The sequence below is a fragment of the Mauremys reevesii genome, unplaced genomic scaffold, assembly GCF_016161935.1.
Source record: "Mauremys reevesii isolate NIE-2019 unplaced genomic scaffold, ASM1616193v1 Contig14, whole genome shotgun sequence".
Classification (NCBI taxonomy): Eukaryota; Metazoa; Chordata; order Testudines; family Geoemydidae; genus Mauremys; species Mauremys reevesii.
The window spans coordinates 24,781-47,118 of NW_024100760.1; the positions used below are offsets into that span (position 1 = coordinate 24,781).

General features: G+C 47.3%; 1 long non-coding RNA gene across 1 annotated transcript; it reads right to left on the bottom strand.

Moving 5' to 3' along the window:
• Window positions 1–3,211: 3,211 nt before the first annotated feature.
• On the bottom strand, window positions 3,212–16,908 carry LOC120393056. Its single transcript, XR_005591888.1, has 3 exons — window positions 16,646–16,908; window positions 16,226–16,257; window positions 3,212–3,436 (listed from the first exon to the last, which is right to left on the bottom strand). It is a non-coding gene; the product is annotated as an uncharacterized LOC120393056 (long non-coding RNA).
• Window positions 16,909–22,338: the final 5,430 nt, after the last annotated feature.

The following is a 22,338-nucleotide window of genomic DNA, read 5'->3' on the forward strand; positions in this document are numbered from 1 at the left end:
CAGAGCAGCTCAGAGAGAGGCTGCAGTGTCTCTGCGGCCAGAGCCCCATAGATCCCAGGCAGCCTGGAAGCAGGGAAAGGGGCTGGCTGGAGTATCTCTCCCTGGGGAGCATACGGGGACAGATGGGATCAGAGAGAGATACCAGAGTTTTTATTCTCCTGAAGTCTGACAGAGCAGAGGAGGCAAGCTGGAGCAGGGAGCGACTGTGGATTGTCCTCCAGACTCCATTTGGAGCAAAAGCTGATGGGCTGTTTCCATCCTGATCAGTTATTTCCACTGCCCTGATGATCCTGTCTCTGTGCCTCTTGCTGCCAGGTGAGTATGTGGGAATCCTGTGCTAATTTGTAGCAGGTTGGGAGGAAACAGAACCAAGAGCAGCCCCTGGCCCAGACTCTTAGCAAATCCTTTTCAGTGGGAGAGAAATGGGAACCAGTGTAAACACTGAGTGTGAGAGTTATTGAGCCAGATCCCCAGTTGGTGTAAATCTGTGTAGCTCCACTGGAATCAATGCTGGTTTACACCAGCTGAGGATCTGGCCTTCTAGAGAGCTGAAAGGAAAGTAGGTCCCAGCTCAGCCAAGGTCTGTGTGTGAGGAACCTGCCCTGCCCCAGATCTAACGCCTGCCTGGTTTGCTTCTTCACCAAAACACGAACCAGGAATTTCTTTTCCTGTCTATTAATGGGAGTTTTTGTCCCTCAAGAGACTTAGAAAAGGGGGAGATTTTATCTCCAGCACTAACCACATGGCACCTTTCTGTTCCCAGCGCTGAGTCCCAGTAGATCTGCACAGCTCCAAGTGAGTCCGTCTGTCTGTCTGTCCCCGGACAAACTCACTCTCTAGTTAACTATCGTACCAGAGGGGTTTGTATTGACAAAAAAAGGCTTCCAGCTGCAGAAGATTATTATTCATTATTATCATTATTAGTGTGGCTCCCAGATGGCTCCCCCCAGGGATCAGGGCCCCATAGCGCCAGGTGCTGCACACCCCTATGTGTGGCTCTGGACTCTGACCCCGAAGAGCTGACAGTCTCAGATCTGACATTATCCCCCCATTACCCAGCTGTGCTGAAATAAGAGCCTGCTCCAGAGCTGTTGCGCAGACCCCCACAGCCCTTGAGCAGGGACAGCTCCTCCTGCTCTGCCCCACGGAGAGGTGTCAATGCTACGGAGCTACCCACACTGCACTCCATTCACATGGGCTATCCCGACCATCGCTCAGACAGAGCCATGCATCCCACATGGCGTTCACACCACACTCAGCATGGTCCCCACTACACCCCTCCTGCACTCAGTCACGTTAGCGGCCGTGGGGATTGTGGGTGATTGCACAGTGACCTCGTAGGCACTCTGGGGATTGTGGGAAGAGAAGCCAAACTCTCCAGACTGCCACAGTCCCCATGTGGATCATCCCATGCTCCCTAGGGGGCTATTCAGCAACTTGTCCATGGCCCAGGAACCACCTAACAGCTGCAAGCTGCTCCCACAGCAACCAAATTCCTTTGGCAAACTGCTCCCTTGGCTCCTCCTGAAATAGGCACCACCGACAGCCCCATTAATGGCTTTCACCCATTTCCCCATGCCAGGAGTTCTCCCTGCCACAATCTTTTACCTGGACCAGACCTCCATCTGGGAGGGAGACTCCATGCTGCTCCAGTGCTCCATGTTCTCCTGGACCCCAGCCACCAACATCATCTTCTGTAAGGACGGGGAGGAGAGTTCATCCCAGAGGTGCTTGAAGAGAAGGTTACTTAGGACTATGTCCATGAGGTGTCCAGAGACAGCTCTGGGAATTACTCCTGGGGGGTATGAGATCAAGGACAGCAATAACCGGGTAAACAAATCCTAGCTCAACTCTGCCCAGCACCTCAGAGTCACTGGTATGGGGGATGAATGGCAGGGCAAGTACAATTGTCCATGCAATGGGAGAGAGAGAATCCAGAGACACAAAGTTGAGTGACAGGCGTGACAGGCAGAAGAAGTAGATTATTATCCTCTGTGTGCACCAGCCCTTATATGGAGACACAACACCCACTATTTGCAGCAGTGGGAGATCGGTTGGCTGTGGGAGCAGCTAGTGGGGATGGATAGCTCAGGGCTTTGCTCATTGGCCTGACTAAACCCAGGGTTGTGAGTTCAGTCCTTGAGGGGCCATTCAGGAAGCTAGGGTAAAAATCTGTTTGGGAATTGGTCTTGCTTTGAGCAGGGGGTTAGACTGGATGAACTCCTGAGGTCCCTTTTAACCCTGATATTCTATGACAGTGGTTAGAGTTACAGGCAGCATAACCAAGCACATGAATCTGGTACATTCCCTGTGCCAGGCAGTGAGACAATGTGGATGAGACTGGGGCTTGCCATAATAGAGACCTCTGCTCTATTCCTAGCTCTGCCTCAAGTGACTTTGTGCAGCCCTTCGTTGTCCCCACAAACGGTGAATGGCAGGTGTCACCTGTACTGCAAAGAGTTACAAAGGGACCTCACTATACTGGATCACTGAGCCACAAAATGGCAGATGAAATTCAAGGTTGATAAATGCAAAGTAATGCACAGTGGAAATTTTGGCTTTTGTTTAAAAAATTAAGTTTCTAGCTCTCCTGGTTGAGACAAAAACTGGAAAACCTGACCCCTAAAGGCTCAAACACTAGAAGGCAAATCAAAGGATCCAAAATCATATATATATATATATATATATATATATATATATATATATATATATATATATATTAAAAAGGCATGAATTCTTAAGGCAATATTGGAATGGGGGCGTCTTTCATGATTTTTGTACACTTTGGGTTGGTAGTGGAATCGTTAAACAGAGCTGATGACTTGGGGACTGAGTTGTCAAGATAAAGGCCTGGTCTACACTGGGGGGGAGAATCGATCTAAGATATGCAACTTCAGCTACAAGAATCGCGTAGCTGAAGTCAACATATTTAGGTCGACTTACCTCCCGTACACATGGCATGGGATCGATGGCAGCAGCTCCCCGTCAACTCCGCTTCCGCCTCTCACTCTGGTAGAGTTCCGAGTCGACGGAAGTGCATTTGGGGATCGATTTATCGCAATCCGGCGGAAAGTGTGGACATACCCAAAGAGTCAGAGGAAACTAATAGAGAGATTGGGTATTTTTTCCAAATTTTATTCAGAAGAAACAATATTTTCCAAAAGGCAAAAATGCACCATGTGACCTGAGACTATTCCAGTGTCCAACCACACTTCGGGTCACTGTGCATGGTCCAGTTGTGGCTCCAGAGAAAGTCTCCCATGTCGTTGCTGCACAGCCTGGGCTACAGTTGCCTCTGATTTTGGGGGGGGGTTCTGTGATGAGGCTGTGCATGGACGAGTTCTGCATTACAGCAATTGGAGCATTAATGACATGTATCCCGCTGCAGTGTCATGCTCATGTATATCGACGTCTCTTCGGTCTGGGGTGGTGGATGCTTTAAGATAAAATCACAGTAATGTTACTTTTCTGCTAAGCCAGAAAATGTCCATCTGACAGCACTGCTGAACATACATCAAGAGCAATTCTAATCGGCATCTAGGCTGGTAAAAACCAACAGCGCCACTTCCTACATAACCTCCCCCCCTCCACAGTCTTGGTCTGGCCCTTTTCTGCCCCACCCAGTTACGAGTTATGACACCCTCTTCTCACAGATGTTTGCCAATCTTAGCCCATAGAAATTCAAGGGTAAACCTATAAACAATTGTCATTGTTAAATACTAATTACTGCCTTTTTGCTTTAAATCTCCAGAAATTTACCTGTTGGTCAACCGGGAGAGCTGCTACCTCATTCCCCTGGACCCCAAAATTAGGATTTAACTGATACACTTTAACAGAAATAGTTTAAGGTGTTAGCAATATGTTAATTTGAACCAATGATGGAGCCATTATGTAATCTTTTAGACCATTGGTTTATTGTGCTTATCTTGTCTTGCTGTAGAACCTGTCCAGGGACTTGGGAAATCCCATCCCCGTAATCTGCCTCCCCCAAAAGAGTAAAACAATATTGTTTTTGTCTTTCAGAAGATTAAAAATAATAATAAGCATTTTAAAGGTATTTACAAAAAACAATGTTACAGAAGGGTAAGGGTCAGAGAATGCTAGGCTGTTAATAGAAAAAAACATCCTCAGATAGAAAAAAAATATTAAAAAGAATTAGCTTTGAGGCAAGAATCAAAATAGTCTCATTCCAAGCAGGCAATTCAAGAGTTAAAAAGACCACGGACAGTTAAAGAAATCCAGAAAGTGCTGGGACTCCTTAGTTACTGTAGGACATATATACCAGAGCACTCAGAGATGGTGTAACCAAACCAAAAACTTACTAGAGGGGGAAAACCTACAAATGAGTCAGTAATAGGGGGCACAGAAGAAGAGGAGGCATTCGTAAAAGTAAAGCAAGCTCTATCCACTGCCCCCAGCCTGGGCTTACCCAATATGGGAAAGCAGTTCCGCCTGTACTGTAATCACAGTATAGGGTGACCAGATATCCCAATTTTATAGGGACAGTCCCAATATTTGGGGCTTTTTTTTATATGGTCTCCCCACCCCTGTCCCAATTTTTCACACTTGCTAGCTGATCACCCTATCACAGTAAGACCAATATGCTGCAGTGCTGACACATCTCAAACAGCGCCTGGTGGCATACCTGTCTACCTTAAGGTCCCCTGTATCACAAGGGCTACCAGAGAGCATGGCTGCTTTGGATTGTGCAACCTGGGCTGTAAAAGCCAGTAAGCCATATACCCTCACGGGCATGCTGGTATTGCACACCCCACACACGCCATTGACCTCCTTAATACTGGGCGGCTAAAATCCATAACAGATGCCTGCAGGCAGGGGCGGCTCTAGGATTTGCGCCGCCCCAAGCAGGACGGCACGCCGCGGGGGGCGCTCTGGTGGTCGCCGGTCCCGTGGCTCCAGTGGACCTCCCGCAGACGTGCCTGCGGAGGGTCCGCTGGTCCCGCAGCCCGATGGACCTCCCGCAGGCACGCCCACCGGCCGCGGGACCAGCGGACCCTCCGCAGGCACGACTGCGGAGGTCCACCGGAGCCGCGCCACCCTCCCACGGGATGCCGCCCTGCCGCGCGCTTGGCGCACTGGGGTCTGGAGCCGTCCTGCCCGCAGGAGTCAGTGGGAGTAAACACTGTGCTTGCAAAACCCTAATTTCTCCACAGTGAGGGACAAAAAACTAAATGTGGCTAAATACCTGAACATAAATAGAAAAGTTTCAGAGTAGCAGCCGTGTTAGTCTGTACCCGAAAAAAAAACAGGAGTACTTGTGGCACCTTAAAGACTAACAAATTTATTTAAGCATGAGCTTTCGTGAGCTACAGCTCACTTCTTCGGATGTGATAATAGAAATAGAAAAGTACATGAATGTCTCATAGATAGGGGAGAGAAAGTGTTGAGAAGAGTTAAAAAAAGGCATTAAAAATCCAGACATAATTTTGTATGTAAATAGGTCAAGGAAGTATCAAAATAAAGTGTCATATACAGAATGAGCATCAGTAGTTAGTAATGGAACAGTAATAGTGTCAGGCCAGCTGGATGGTTCAAAGTCAGCTCAAAAAGCAGAGCTGGCAGCCCTCACTGACGCTCTAAGAGTGGGGGAGAGTGAAAGGCTCACAGTGTACACAGACAGCAGGTACGTGAGCAATGTGTGACTACATGGACGTGTGGTCACGCAGGGGTTTTATAACAACCAGCAAACCCATTAATAATACCGATGCGGTTAAAAGACTAACAGAAGCTGTCAAACTACGATCAGAACTGGCAGTAGTCATCATACAATCGCAAGCGAGGAACAGAAGGGAAACTACTGGGCAGAATAACGGGCTAAAGAGGCTGCACAGGCAAACCCAGTCAGGCTTTGTGGAATTGCAGGGGCTGAGGAGGAGGTGAATTTAAACGGGCTCTATGCAACCATAAGCCTGAAAAAGAAAAACAAATTAGAAGGACCAGGCTGTGTATATAAAAATCAATTTAATATGGGCTGGGGAGGAGCTGGTAGCCCTGAGTGCATACGGCTCTGCTGCTCCATGCCATTCACTCCCAGCTCCTGGGATGGAGGCAAATAAAAGCTGCCCTAAAGCAGCTATGAAAAAGATGCTAATTTCTTAAAATGTGTAATGTGCACAAGTGAATGTGAGTAGGAGGAAGAACGTACCCTGAACCATCAACCACGGCCAGAGGGACCACGGCAGAATCTGCAAAGTGATTTTACTGCGTCCTTGCCACAAAGCAGGGGATATAAGTATATTTTGGTAATTATTGACACTTTCACCCAATGGGTAGAGGCATTCCCCGCTAAAAACTGTACTGCCACAACAGTGGCTCCTATCTTAGCAAAGGAAGTAATACCCAGATGGGCCTGCCACTGTCAATAGACTCGGACCAAGGAACTCACTATATGGGGCGTGTAATGCAAGAGGCATGTTAGGCATTAGGAATAAAGCGAAGGTTCCATATACTGTACCACCCTGAAAGCTCAGGAATGGTAACAAGAATAAGAAGGACAATGAAAGCAACCTTAACACAAGCAGTTCTGGATACAGGAGACTGCTGTGCTTTACCAAAGCACAGGCAGCCTAAACAAGCTGACCCGGCTAACACCTTTGAACTAACAACAGGAAGAGCAATGAGAATGCCTAGTGATGCAGTCCTGCCTGCAGAAGGGTCAGGGCCCTTCACAGACAGGTTACAAAACTACATTAAGGTACTGGACAATAAATTAAAAAACCGCTATACAACCAAGTTAAAAAAAAATCAAACCCAGCTGGATAATAAGAGCAGTCTAAGCAAACCTGCATTTAAAGTTGGAAATCTGGCAATGTGTTGCATTTATCCGGAGGTCAATGGAATTCTGAAGCCAAGGTAGCCAGGCGGGCCCTTTTGACTATTAACACCATGTGTGCAAAGGTTGGAGGGAAAATGGGAACGTTTTGGAGGCACCAAAATCAGTTCAAACTGTTTAAACCAGCACCTGCCAATACTAACACTGTCTCCACAGGTGAACAGGAAGAAGGACTGAAGGGTGACCAGGAGGGGGTTCCTGCTGGGGCTCTTGTTGCCCCTGTGGTGCACGATGCAAGACACAAGTAGTGTGCCATGTGAAAGGGAGGACTGGATACTAATAGGGCCAGTCCACTGATCCTAGACAGCTTAAAGGATCTGTGAAACTCTGTATCCACTTCATTGGATATAACAAAATAACTGGGTCAAGAATTCACAAGCCTGTTAATAAATGGTATCAAAATAAAGCAATTGGAGGAAAGTTGTTGGAGAGACTGGAGCCTGGCTGGGTCCCTAAAGTGTGTCATTAATCTATGGGCAACTGCAGCACATTGTTGTATTTGGTGGCTGTGATAAGCACCTTCCATTCAGGCTAAACACAGGAACCATTAAATGCCCTTTTGTTTAGTTCCACCTGGAGCAATGGGAAACCAACCCACAAGGACAAGACCACAGGCAAGGCTGGGAGTGGCAGGGCCATGTAGTCCAACGGGGTTCCTCATGGTCTGATAACAAATGCAGGGGCTTTTGGAAAGAGTGATGGCTGGAAAGACACTTAGAGTCAGGAGCAAATAAAGTGCCTCCTATTGTCTGGTTACTGTTGTGCTCAAGGACATACAGGACTTTGTGGATTCTATGTAAATAAATGGGGTTGCATAAATGAACATACCTGACTCTGTCATCACTTTCTCCTCTCAACCAAACAGTGCACAAGACCTCAAATACCGGCTAACTCTTGGGTCAAAAGGGAGGCCAATATCTATAATGTTAATAATGGCTCTATGCACTTCTTATTATCATAGAGTCATAGAAAAGAATCTCAGGGTTGGAAGGGACCTCAGAAGGTCATCTAGTCCAACCCCCTGCTCAAAGCAGGACCAATCTCCAACTAAATCATCCCAGACAGGGCTTTGTCAGGCCTGACCTTAAAAACCCCTAAGGAAGGAGATTCCACCACCTCCCTAGGTAACCTATTCCAGTGCTTCACCACCCTACTAGTGAAAAAGTTTTTCCTAATATCCAACCTAAACCTCCCCCTCTGCAACTTGAGACCATTACTCCTTTTTCCGTCATCTGCTACCACTGAGAACAGCCTAGCACATCCTCTTTGGAACCCCCTTTCAGGTAGTTGAAAGCAGCTATCAAATCCCCCTTCATTCATCTCTTCTGCAGACTAAACAATCCCAGTTCCCTCAGCCTCTCCTCATAAGTCATGTGCTCCAGCCCCCTAATCATTTTTGTTGCCCTCCGCTGGACTATTTCCAATTTTCCCACATCCTTCTCATAGTGTGGGGCTCAAAACTCCAGATGAGTACTCCAGATGAGGCCTCACCAATGTCGAATAGATGGAATTATCACATCCCTCAATCTGCTGGCAATGCCCCTACTTATACAGCCCAAAATGACATTAGCCTTCTTGGCAATTATGGCACACTGTTGACTCATATCCAGCTTCTCATCCACTGGAATCTCTAGGTCCTTTTCTGCAGAACTGCTGCCTAGCCTTTCGGTCCCTAGTCTGTAGCAGTGCATGGGATTCTTCCATCCTAAGTGCAGGACTCTGCACTTGTCCTTGTTGAACCTCATCAGGTTTCTTTTGGCCCAATCCTCTAATATGTCTAGGTTCCTCTGTATCCTATCCCTACCCTACAGCATATCTACCACTCCTCCCAGTTTAGTGTACTCTGCAAACTTGCTGAGGGTGCCGTCAATGCCATCCTCCAGATCATTAATGAAGATATTGAACAAAATCGGCCCCAGGACCGACCCTTGGGGCACTCTGCTTGATACCGGCTGCCAACTAGACATGAAGCTTTTGATCACTACCAAGTTGAGCCCGATGATCTAGTCAGCTTTCTATCCACCTTATAGTCCATTCTTCCAGTCCATACTTCTTTAACTTGCTGGCAAAAATACTGTGGGAGACCGTATCAAAAGCTTTGCTAAAGTCAAGGGGTAACACATCCACTGCTTTCCTCTCATCCACAGAGCCAGTTATCTCTTCATAGAGGGCAATTAGGTTAGTCCGGCATGACTTGCCCTTGGTGAATCCATGCTGACTGTTCCTGATCACTTTCCCCTCCTTTAAGTGGTTCAGAATTGATTCCTTGAGGATCTTCTCCATGATTTTTCCAGGGACTGAGATGAGGCTGATTGGCCTGTAGTTCCCCGGATCCTCCTTCTCCCCTTTTTCCAGTCATCCAGGACCTGGATTGCCATGAGTTTTCAGAGATAATGGCCAATGGCTCTGCAATCACATCTGCCAACTTCTTTAGCACCCTCAAACGCAGTGCACCCAGCCCCATGGACTTGTGCTCGTCCAGTTCTTCTAAATAGTCCCGAACCACTTCTTTCTCCACAGAGGGCTGGTCACCTTCTCCCCATACTGTGCTGCCCAGTGTAGCAGTCTGGGAGCTGACCTTGTTCATGAAGTCAGGGGCAAAAAAATCATTGAGTACATTAGCTTTTTCCAATTCCTCTGTCACTAGGTTGCCTCCCTCATTCAGTAAGGGGCCCACACTTTCCTTGGCTTTCTTCTTGTTGCTAACATACCTGAAGAAACCTTTCTTGTTACTCTTAGCATCTCTTGCTAGCTGCAACTCCAAGTGGGATTTGGCCTTCCTGATTTCACTCCTTTATGCCTGAGCAATATTTTTATACTCCTCCCTGGTCATTTGGCCAATCTTCCACTTCTTGTAAGCTTCTTTTTTGCGTTTAAAATCAGCAAGGTTTTCACTGTTAAGCCAAGCTGGTCACCTGCCATATTTACTATTCTTTCTACACATTGGGATGGTTTGTTCCTGCAACCTCAATAAGGATTCTTAAAATACTGCCAGCTCTCCTGGACTCCTTTCCCCTCATGTTATTCTACCAGGAGATCCTGCCCATCCATTCCCTGAAGAAGTCAAAGTCTGCATTTCTGAAATCCAGAATCTTTATTCTGCTTTCCTCTCTTCCTTGCATCAGGATCCTGAACTCGATCATCTTATGGTCACTGCCTCCCAGGTTCCCATCCACTTTTGCTGCCCCTACTAATTCTTTCCTCTTTGTGAGCAGCAGGTCTAGAAGAGCTCTGCCCCTAGTTGGTTCCTCCAGCACTTGCACCAGGAAATTGTCCCCTACTCTTTCAAAAAACTTCCTGGATTGTCTGTGCACCTCTGTATTGCTCTCCCAGCAGATATCAGGTTATTGACGTCTCCCATGAGAACCCGGGCCTGTGATCTAGTAACTTCTGTTTGTTGTCGGAAGAAAGCCTTGTCCACCTCAGCGCCCTAGTCTGGTGGTCTATAGCAGACTCCCATCACAACATCACCCGTGTTGTTCACACTTCTAAACTTAATTCAGAGACTCTCAGGTTTTTCTGCAGTTTCATATCAGAGCTCTGAGCAGGTGTATTCCTCTCTTACATTCAGTACAACTTCCCCACCTTTTCTGCCCTGCCTGTCCTTCTTGAACAGTTTATATCTATCCATGACAGTACTCCAGCCATGTGAGTTATCCCACCAAGTCTCTGTTATTCCAATCACATCATAGTTCCTTGACTGTGCCAGGACTTCCAGTTCTCCCTGCTTGTTTCCCAGGCTTCTTGCATTTGTGTATAGCTAATTAAGAAAACTAGCTGATCATCCCGCTTTCTCAGTATGAGACAGGAGTCCTCCCGTCTTGCACTCTCCTGCTCGTGCTTCCTCCTGGTATCCCACTTCCCCACTTACCTCAGGGTTTTGGTCTCCTTCCCCCAGTGAACCTACTCTAAAACCCTCCTCGCTAGGTTAGCCAGACTGCTTGTGAGGATGCTCTTCCCTCTCTTTGTTAGGTGGAACCCGTCTCTGCCTAGCACTCCTCCTTCTCAGAACACCATCCCTTGGTCGAAGAATCCAAACCCTTCTCTCCGACACCACCTGTGTAGCCATTCATTGACTTCCACGATTTGACGGTCTCTACCCGGGCCTTTTCCTTCCACAGGGAGGATGTACGAGAACACCACTTGCACCTAGAACTCCTTTATCCTTCTTCCTAGAGCGACGTAGTCTGCAGTGATCCACTCAAGGTCATTCTTGGCAGTATCATTGGTGTCCACATGGAGAAGCAGGAAGGGGTAGAAATCCAAGCGCTTGATGAGTCTCGGCAGTCTCTCCATTACATTGTGAATCCTAGCTCCTGGCAAGCAGCAGACCTCTCAGTTTTCCCGGTTGAGGTGGCAGATAGATGACTCAGTCCCCCTGAAGAGGTAATCCCCAACCACCACCACCCACCTCCTCTTGGGAGTGGTGACCGTGGAACCCCCATCCCTAGGACAGAGTATCTCATGCCTTCCAATCGGTGGAATCTCCTTCTGCTCCCTTCCCTCAGATGCCTTATCTAGTCCACTCTCCACCTGTTGAGAGAACATGAAAATGGTTGCTCATCTGTATCTGCATTGCTGGTACATGGACGCTCCTCTTTCTTCTTCTGGAGGTCAAATGCTGCCAAATCTCTTCACGTTCCTTCTGTCCCCACTGCGCAACCTGCTCTGATTCTTCAGAATTATACTCTTCAGAGTCCCCAGCTCAAACCCCTCCAACGCATCATCAGGGATCTACAACCCATCCTGGACAATGATCCCACACTTTCACAGGCCTTGGGTGGCAGGCCAGTCCTCGCCCACAGACAACCTGCCAACCTGAAGCATATTCTCACCAACAACTGCACACCGCACCATAGTAACTCTAGCTCAGGAACCAACCCATGCAACAAACCTCGATGCCAACTCTGCCCACATATCTACACCAGCAACACCATCACAGGACCTAACCAGATCAGCCATACCATCACCGGTTCATTCACCTGCACGTCCACCAATGTAATATATGCCATCATATGCCAGCAATGCCCCTCTGCTATGTACATCGGCCAAACTGGACAGTCTCTAAGGAAAAGGATAAATGGACACAAATCAGACATTAGGAATGGCAATATACAAAAACCTGTAGGAGAACACTTCAACCTCCCTGGCCACACAATAGCAGATGTTAAGGTGGCCATCCTACAACAAAAAAACTTTAGGACCAGACTTCAAAGAGAAACTGCTGAGCTCCAGTTCATCTGCAAATTTAACACCATCAGCTTAGGACTAAACAAAGACTGTGAATGGCTTGCCAATTACAGAACCAGTTTCTCCTCCCTTGGCTTTCACACCTCAGCTGCTGGAACAGGGCCCCATCCTCCCTGATTGATCTAACCTCGTTATCTCTAGCTTGCTTCTTGCTTGCTTATATATACACACCTGTCCCTGGAAATTTCCACTGCTTGCATCCGAAGAAGTGGGTATTCACCCACGAAAGCTCATGCTGCAAAACTTCTGTTAGTCTATAAGGTGCCACAGGATTCTTTGCTGCTTCTACAGAATTATACTGTTATGCTGATTGGGTGGCTCCCACCAAGTGTGTCTTTTCTCTATTGGCAATCACAGCACCTTGTTGTAGCTGGTGGCTGTGATAGCCACCATCCATTCAGGTTAAATAAGGGAGCTATTAAATGCCCTTTTGTTTAGTTTCAGCTGAAGCAATGGGAAACCATCATCCAAGAACTAGACTGCAGGGAAGCCTGGCCATGGCAGGGCCATGCTGTCCAAGGGGGTTCCACAGGGTCTGATAAGAAATGCAGGGGCTGGTTGTGTGACAGAAGCAGCGGAAACACCTTAGAAGCAAACAAAGAAGCAACAAAGAATCAGACACAACCAGGGAGTACTTGGAGCAGGACTCTGAGAAAAAGCTGAGAGGGAGAGAGAGCTTTTGGGCAGAGCGCTGGCTGGAAAGAGGCTTGGAGTCAGGAGCACAGAAAGTGCCTCCCGTTGTTTGGTTCCTGTTGTGTCCAAGGAAACATGACTCTGAGTCTTTGTAAATATGTGGGGTTCAATCAACCAACATATCTGACTCTGTCATCACTTTCTCCTCTCAACAGAACAACTCACAACTCCAGATATTGGCCAACTGCATAGGTCAAAAGGGGGACCAATAGGTATACTTTTGACAGGGTTCAACCAACTTCTGAATTCAAATGAAATGAGTCATAAATATCTCTGTAAATAGCATCCTGTCCTAGAGTCATTTACTAAAAGCTCTAAGAGATAAATCAGTGTTTGTTAGTATAAGATCAGGCAGTGTAATACTAGGAAAGTCTCTGGAACCTAAGAACATAATAGGCCATACAGGGTCATACCAATGGTCCATCTAGCCCAGTATCCTGTATCCCAACAGTGGCCAAAGCCAGATGCTTCAAAGGGAATTAATAGAACAAGGCAATCATTAAGTGATCCATCCTGTGTTTTCACTCTCAGCATCTGGCAGTCAGAGGCATAGGGATACCTAGAACAGAGGGTTGCATCCCCAAGTTAAACATATTGGCTAATAGCCATTGTTGAACCTATCCTCCATGAACGTATCTCATTCTTCTTTTTATCCAATTACAGTTTTGGCCTTCACAACATACCCTGGCAACGAGTTCCACAGGTTGAATGTGCACTGTGTGAAGAAGTAATTTCTTTTGTTTGCTTTAAACCTGCTACCTAATAATTTAATTGGGTAGCACTGGTTCTTATGTTACGTTAACACTGCCATATTAATGTTCTCCACACCATTCATGATTTTATAGACCTCTATACCCTTGATTATCTCTTTTCCAAGATGAACAATCCCAGTCTTTTTAATCTCTCCTCATACAGAAGCTGTTCCATACCCTTAATCGTTTTCATTGCTCCCTTCAGTATCCTTTTCATTTCTAATCTATCTTTTCTGAGATGGGGTGAACAGAACTGCACACAGTATTCAAGATATGGGTATGAGAGTCCATCTCTTTGAGATCCTTTAACTTGTTTGCCTGAAGCTTTCAGGAGAAAATTTCCCCATGATGAGATGTGACAATGAAACTTTGATGTCCGCAGGGCTGGTTTTGTAGCTGAGAGGGTGTGTATGTAAATCAAGTTGATAACAGGATGCAAACTTCAACCTTAACTCCAGGGAAATCAGCGATCCCTCCCTGATAGCAATGCAGAGCTCTTCTCTTTGTGACATTGCTTTAGATGCTCAATAAAATGTTACATTTTAAAAATAATAATAAAAGGACAGAACTTCAGTCACTCAAATTCCCTCCATAAGAGAACGAGGAATAAAAATCCAAGGTTGTTGTTCATTGCCAATGTAAGCAGGTCTGAATACACTCTCCCCTCACAGCTAGTAATGAGCTGGGGAGAGGAAAAGGCTTCAGGATCACACTGTGTTTACATGAACACACCCACTTGCCCAAGGTCTGAGCAGAAAGAACTGTATTGTCAAGGTGACCAACTTTGACTGGTGTTGGGTTACAAATCACTTTAGTACTGAATACAGGGATGATGAAATGTTCTTATCCTTATTGTATGATGGAAGCAGAGCCTGCCCTGTCTGATGGAATCACCTTCAACTGAACTGAACTCGATAAGCAGGGGGTTGGATGCCAAATGCCAGTGAGAAGCAAGAGAAGGTGTGAGTAGGTGGGTGGGGGAGGGACTCTGCTTAAGAGTCCTAGGCATGGTTTGACATACCCTTCTTAGTGTTCAAAGGTGGAGCTAATCAAGGCTCCATTAAGAGTCTGTTTGTTTTGTTCAGTGATCCTTAGAGCTGAAATCATCTGTTGTGGGACAGCTTTTCTGCCCAGCCTGCTTCAGCAGTGAGGTTCCTTTACTAAGAGCTGACAATCATCACTGAGAGCTGGGTAGAGGGTCAAGAGACAGACCCACAGAGATCACCGTAGAGAAGCAGGTGGCAGCAGCAGGTGATGATGTGCATTGGTGGAGCTGTGAGCTGGCAGGCAGTGGAGTCAGGCAGCTGTGGAGCAATGAGTGGCCGACACTCTGACTGGCAGAGCGGCACCGGAGCACGTGCCCTGATGATGGAGCGAGCAACGTGCTTTCCCCCCACCCCCTATGGTGGGAGGTGAATTCACACCAATGCATCTCTGAATTCTGTTTCTTCACTGACCAAATACAATCACTGTGAGTCAGGTGTGGTGAAGGGAGGGGCACGTTAAAGGAACTTTTCATTGTTGGACTCAAGAACCTAAGGCAAAAGACACAGCCCAATGTACCCTGGGACAGGTGTTTTGCTCATGGTTTTATGTTTATGAATCCTGCTTGCAGCATTTTCCCAAGCTAATGCTGGGTTACTTTCCCTCTTTTCATTAAAAGTTTCTTTTCTACACTCAGACTCTGTGCTTGGGACAGGAGAGGTTTTGCCTCCTAGAGGCACACAGGGGTGGTCTGTAATTTTAACAGGTGCCTGGGTGGGGATCGAGCTGGTTCTGTGTTGCATTGTTGAAAAGGAACCTCTAGATATTGAGCCTGGCCCTGGTTGCTGCTGACTCCATCTGGCAGAAGGGTTACACCAATACTAGATGGAGTACTGATAAATAATTATCGTGAGGAAGCACATGGAGGAAGGAAGCTCTGTGTTTGCAACTTTCCCTGCCACTAACATGGTACCCAGGGTGTGTGCACCACCGTACAGCCGCTGCTAGCAGTGTGAGTCTGTGCACACCCCAGTGACACCTACATCACATGGCGACCCAGAGGGGGAAATCCTGCCCCCACTGGAGTCAATGGGAAACTCCCAGGATTTCACCCCTTTCCTGTCTTCCTTCCCCTTTGGGAGACCCATGATGGAGGGTTACCAGCAACTGGTGCTGGGACTTCATTAATAGGATCAGTCTCACTAGAGCTGATTCCCACTTGGGTAACATTCCAGAGGAGGTTTTCAAACCCACCTGGGGAATTTGACTGTCCAGTTCCCAGGAGTTTTAATGGGAACTTTGAAACCTTGAACATCTCTGCCTTGGTTGTTTGTCTGACTGGGGAAAGCCCCTCTGTAGCTGGATAGATTTTGAGACCATAGATTCTCCCCTGTTGCTGTGGTGTGGAGTTTGGGAAGGATGTTTTCTTCTTGCCTGGATGCCTGTTTGTGTGTTTGTGGGGGGGCAGGGCCTGACTGCCCAGGCTAACAGCACTTACGGGAGCCAGCTACCTGCTCCAGGGTGGAGATCTGGGTCAGCAGCAGTGAGATCAGGGTAACAGACACAACATGAATCCTGAAAATCCTGAGTAAATCCATGTTTCAAGCCCAGGGGTCACTGCCGAGCTGGAACAGGCAAACGAATCGCTCTTTTCTATCACTTCACTTTGTTGTTAATAAAAGCTGTGACTCACCTTGGAGCTTCCCACCCAATCCACCGAGGCACCTGGGGAGAGAATGACAGTTACACATTGTCACATGGTGGTAAATGCCCTTAAGGGAAGGCACCTCGCTGGGCACAAATTATAACCACAAGGTTCCCACCTCTCCCCCAGCCAGGGCAGGACTCCCCAATGGGCAGCACTGAGCACAATGAAACCTCATCCTGATCCGGGTCGCTAGGGGGTACCGGAGAAGAAGGATTTAATATGGCTGATGAAGATGTTCAGTGGAAACTGTTTGTCTGGGTTTTCAACAGAGCTATTTTGTCACAAACAGAATCAGCTTTTGTAAGAAAATTCCAATATAGTCTAAAAAAAAACCCAAATGCCCCCAAACTGAAATATTTTGACCAATCCCAGAAACCCCTGAAATATTGTGATTAAAAATACCACCATGGTGCTGCGTGGGGGCAGGGGCAGCATACAGAGTCAAGTGCCCCCAAGATTGGCCTGTCCACATTCTTCTCTCGCTGTGCCTGCCCCCTGGCGTGCTCACTCCTGTCCCCGACAGCTGGGCCCGGACGGGGAGTGGAAGGGGCGGGACCAAACACTTCTCATGCTGGCAGCTCCAGGTCACTGCTCTGTGCGGCGTGATGGCTGCCTGCAAGAGCCTGGCTGGGGAGGTGGTGGCAGCGCCCCTCCACCCTCCTGTAATGTATTTGGTTGTCATGGTAATAGAATCTTGTGTTGCTATGGCAACTGAGTTAGATTATTAGGGGATAGCCCATCCAGTTTGGCTGGCTGTTGGTTAGTTCTGTGCGTAGCAATTAATGGCTGCTCCAAGGTTTACAGCTCTCTGTGTCTCCAGTGATTTCTTCCTAAAACTGCTACCTCCAAGGATATAACAACGTGGCAACGAGGATGGGATCTCTGTGCTGCCCCAGCAACAGAAGGAAGTAGAAGTTAAGGTACAAAAACAAACAAACAAACCTTGTTTGCTGCTGGAAGTGGGTGAGAACTGGCTTGTTTGCTAACTGTGCAAACTGAAACTGAAATCATGGCTATACTTACAGGGCCACTGGAAGCTTTTGATGAGAATATAGAGCAGTGGCATGTGTATACTGAGCGTTTTGAGCTTTTTGTTATTGCAAATGACATTACAGAAGCGAAGAAGGTGCCAATATTCTTAAGTGTTGTAGGGGCTAAAACCTACTCCCAGCTATGCAGCTTACTACACCCTGTTAAGCCAGAAACTAAATCTTACAGTGACATTGTGGAAATCCTGGGGTCCCATTTTTCTCCAAAACCATTGGTACTTGCTGAAAGACATAGGTTCCACAAAAGAGACAAGAAAGAAGTTGAAACAGTTGTACAATTTGTAGCAACTTTGAGAAAGCTAGCAGAACACTGTGTATTGAAGGAGATGTTAAATGAGGCCCTACGTGACAGGTTAGTGTGTGGCCTGCACAGTGAAGCTATATGGAAGCGCCTATTGACAGAGGCTCAGCTTACTTTACAGAAGGCCATTGATATTGCAGTCTCTATGGAACTGGCTACAAAGGAGGCACAATCCATCTGTGCATCCCCTAGGGTGCATAAAGTGTCACAAGAACCTACCCATAAAACTGTGGGAAGTCAGGAATGTTACTGCTGTGGTAAGCCGGATCACCAGGCATCAGAATGCTGGTGTAAGGGCCTGATGTGTTGACACTGTGGCAAAAAGGGACACATTGCGTGTGACTGTAAACAAAAGAAAAAGAGGCCTGTGGTCTGGCCGACCAAAAAAGGTCTTCATACCCTAGAGCAGACCCAGGATGACCAAGGAGATGCCTCCTCACAAGAAGAAGAGCCACTGTACATTTTGTCTTTGGCAGTGGGCTCACATGAATACTGGGTAACCTTGTTGTTGGACGGCAAACCTATATGCATGGACCTGGACACAGGTGCAGCTGTTTTGCTGGTCGCAGAGACTGTGTATAGAGAAAAGCTACAGCATCTTCCACTTAAAGTAACAAAAACAGTTCTGAAGACATATACGGGAGAAGATGTGCCCATGTTGGGCACTACTGTTGTTAAGGTGGAGCTCAATGGACAGGCTGCTAAATTGCCACTGTTTGTGGTGAGAGGTGACTACCCAGCCTTAATGGGTAGGTCTTGGCTTGGGAAGATTCAACTGAACTGGGCAGAAGTGCACCGGATGATTAAAGAAGAAACCAGTCTAACCCCTATACTAAGGAAACATGCTGCTGTTTTTGGAGAGGATCTGGAAAGTATGAAGGGAATCACTGTGACATTGAACATTAAACCTGACAGTAAACCAAAATATCTGAAAGCCAGAACTGTGCCATATGCCATCAGGCCGAAAGTTGAAGCAAACCTGGAGCACCTGGTCACCAATGGAGTCCTGATAGCAGTTACCCATAGCCCATGGGCAACTCCTATTGTTCCAATAGTGAAGAAAGATGGCTGTCTTCAGATTTGCGGTGATTTTAAAGTCACTGCCAACCCAGTGTTATGTGCAGAGCAATACCCGCTTCCCCGCATCGATGACCTCTTCGCAGGCCTGGCTGGGGGACAAAAGTTCAGTAAGATTGATCTGAGTCAAGTGTATATACAGATGCACATTGATGAAAAGTCCCAAGAGCTGTTGACTATTGTGACTCATAAGGGGCTTTATCGATACTGTCGCCTACCCTTCAGAATAATGTCTGCTCCCGCCCTGTTCCAGAGGGCTATGGACCAGATCTTTTGTGGCTTGTCAGGAGTTCAGTGCTATCTGGATGATATCCTGGTCACTGGAAGGAATGAAGAGGATCACTTAAAGAATTTAGAGGCTACCCTACAAAGACTGGAAGAGTATGGCCTACGAGTTCGCAAAGACAAGTGTGAATTCTTCAAGCCCTCTGTTGAATATTTGGGACACATCATTGATTCTGCAGGTCTTCATAAGGCCCCTGCAAAAGTTAAAGCTATTGTGGAGGCTCCCCCACCTCAAAATGTAAGCCAGCTGCGCTCGTTTCTAGGACTACTGAACTGTTATGGAAAGTTCATCTCACAGTTAGCCACACTGCTAAAACCACTTCACGAGCTCCTTGGGCAGAAGAAGGCCTGGAAGTGGACTGAAGCCTGTGATGTTGCATTTAACAAAGCTAAGGAAGCATTGCTAAATTCTGAAGTTCTGACGCACTTTGAGCCATCCTTACCCCTACAGTTGGCCTGTGATGTGTCCCCTTATGGAGTGTGAGCAGTCGTGTCACACATTATGCCTTCGTGAGAAGAGAGACCTATTGTTTTTGCTTCACGCACTCTAAGCAAAGCAGAAACTAACTATGCCCAAATCGAACGTGAGGCATTGGGAATCGTTTTTGGAATTCGGAAGTTTCATCAGTACCTGTTCGGATGGAAGTTTACTCTTCGCACAGACCCTCGACCCTTGACTTCAATTTTTGAACCTCACACGGGCATTCCTCCATTAGCCTCTAGTCGTATGCAACGGTGGGCATTGTTGCTTGTCACGCACACATATGAAATAAAATATCGGAAATCCACTCTGCATGGCAATGTGGATGTTCTCTCAAGGCTGCCTTTGCCAGTCAACCGTTGAGATATTGCCCAGAAGGAAATCTTTTACTTTCAACAGGTAATACACCCATCACCGCTATTCAGGTAAAGAAGGCAACTCGAGTTGACCCAGTATTGTCCCAGGTTATGGACCTGGTGATGCATGGAACATCTCGACGAACCTCTCTGGTCTCACCCAGCCTTGTTACCTACACCTCCAGGAGGATGGAGTTATAAATCCAATCTGGTTGGTTGTTGTGCGGGAGACGTGTCATTATTCCACCACCATTGAGGTCACAGATGTTAGAACAGCTCTATTCTGGTCAATGTGGAATAGTGCGCATGATGGAAATTGCACAAAGCTATTTTTGGTGGCTTGGATTGGACAGTGCTATTGAAGAGAAGGCAAAAGCTTGTATGTCATGTCAGGGTGTGAGGAATGCACCCCAGTGGGCACCCCTACACCCATGGGACTGGCCTGAAAACCCATGGCAATGTATTCACGTTGACTTCGCTGGCCCCCTTGAAGGAAGCATGATCTTGATGGTGGTAGATGCCCATTCTAAATGGCCAGAAGTCTTTATAATGCAGTCCACTACTGCAGAGAGGACTATCCAAAAACCACGAGGAATCTTTAGTTGTTTCGATCTGCCAGAACAACTTGTGAGTGACAACGGAACACAGTCCATCTCTCAAGAGTTTCAAAAGTTTATGAAGGCAAATGAGATACACCCCATCACTTCAGCACCATGTCATCCATCCACCAATGGATTAGCTGAAAGATTTGTGCAGACAATGAAACAAACTTTGAAATCTGCAAGGAGACAATTATCCATTCAAAAGCATCTGGACACTTTCTTACTATCCTACAGAAACACACCTCATGCTACGACCAAGGCATCTCCAGCCTTTCTAATGATGGGATGACAACTGCACACTTGCTTTGATCTGCTGAAACCTTCTCAACCCCGACAGATTGTGCAACATCAGCAGCAAGATCAAGTCATCAGATGGGCACCCAGAGCAAAAGTCTGAACGTTTAGCCCGGGACAGCAGGTTTTGGCTCAGAATTATACTTCTGGAGCTAAATGGGTCCCTGCCACTGTCATCACTCAAACGGGACCTTTTCCTACACAATCCGGACTGCAGAGGATCTCACCTGGCGGCGACATGTAGATCAGCTTTTGCCAGGTCATACCAGTCCTCAGGACACATCTTCAGTTAAGTTGCCTGACTTCACCACCTCCGACGAGACACCGTATCAAGAGTCACCTGTTCCTGACTCCTCCCCCCCCATTACTGCCAGTAACACCAGATGTCCTTTGTAATCCACCTAGAGACAGAAAGCCTCCTCGTTGGCTGGATCTTTAGCTAGGGCGAACCCATGGTTACGGGACAAAATAATCCCCGGGGTTTAACCAGGAATGGAGGCGGCCTATCCTTCTTCTCTAGTTAGTGTTTGTTTGATTTTGGGGACATTCTTATTAAAAGGGGGGATATGTTGTGTATTTGGTTGTTGTGGTAATAGAATCTTGTGTTGCTATGGCAACTGAGATAGATTATTAGGGGATAGTCCAGCCAGTTTTGGCTGGCTGTTGGTTAGTTCTGTGTGTAGCAATAAATGGCTGTTTCAAGGTTTACAGCTCTCTGTGTCTCCAGTGATTTCTTCCTAAAACTGAAGAAGTGAGCTGTAGCTCACGAAAGCTCATGCTAAAATAAATTTGTTAGTCTCTAAGGTGCCACAAGTACTCCTGTTCTTTTTGTGGATTCAGACTAATACGGCTGCTACTCTGAAACCTTCCTAAAACTGTTGCCCCCAAGTATATAACACCTCCCACTCCCATGCCTGAGCCCAGCTCCCAGGGATTGTTGCCGAGTGAGCCCCTCTCCCTCCCAGCATGTTTCTGGATCACTCGGCCCCTGTCCCCGGCAGCTGGGCCCAGGCGGGGGGTGGCCCACAGCCTCCCCAGCCAGGTTCTGTCAGGCAACTGCTGCATTGCAAAGAGTCAGCGACATGGAGTGGCCAGCTTGAGCCGTGCAAAATGTGACTCCCTCCTGCTTCCCTCCTGGGCCCGGCTGCCAGGAAGACCAGCCAAATGAGCCAGGAAGAAGGCGCAGTGAGAGAAAGACAGAGCCCCTACGTAACGTGCGGAAGGGACAGTGCGGCAGCACCGGGCTGGGCACAGGGTGGGGAAGTCTCTGAGAAGAGGAGATGCGTGGGGGGGGTCACTTGTCTTCCCCTTTAGATTGTGCCCCCCAGCATGGGGAGGCCTGAGATGTCTGTGCTGGTGCTGACATTCTCCTCTACAGGCAGGACTGTGTGGCTGGATTTCATCTCCCATGATGCACCACAGCCAGGGACTCCCATGATGTACTGCCTACTGTCACCGAGAGGGGAGAAAGTGGTGCATCCTGGGAAAGCCAGAGATCCCAGCTCAAAGAAGAGACCAGGATCAGGAGGCACCTGAACTGCAGCTCCCACGAAGCACCCTTACACCATTGTGAACAAAATAATTTCTTTTTTCAGGTGAAATATTTCAATTTTTGATATTTCACTGAAAAGTTGAAATTTCCCACAGAAAATT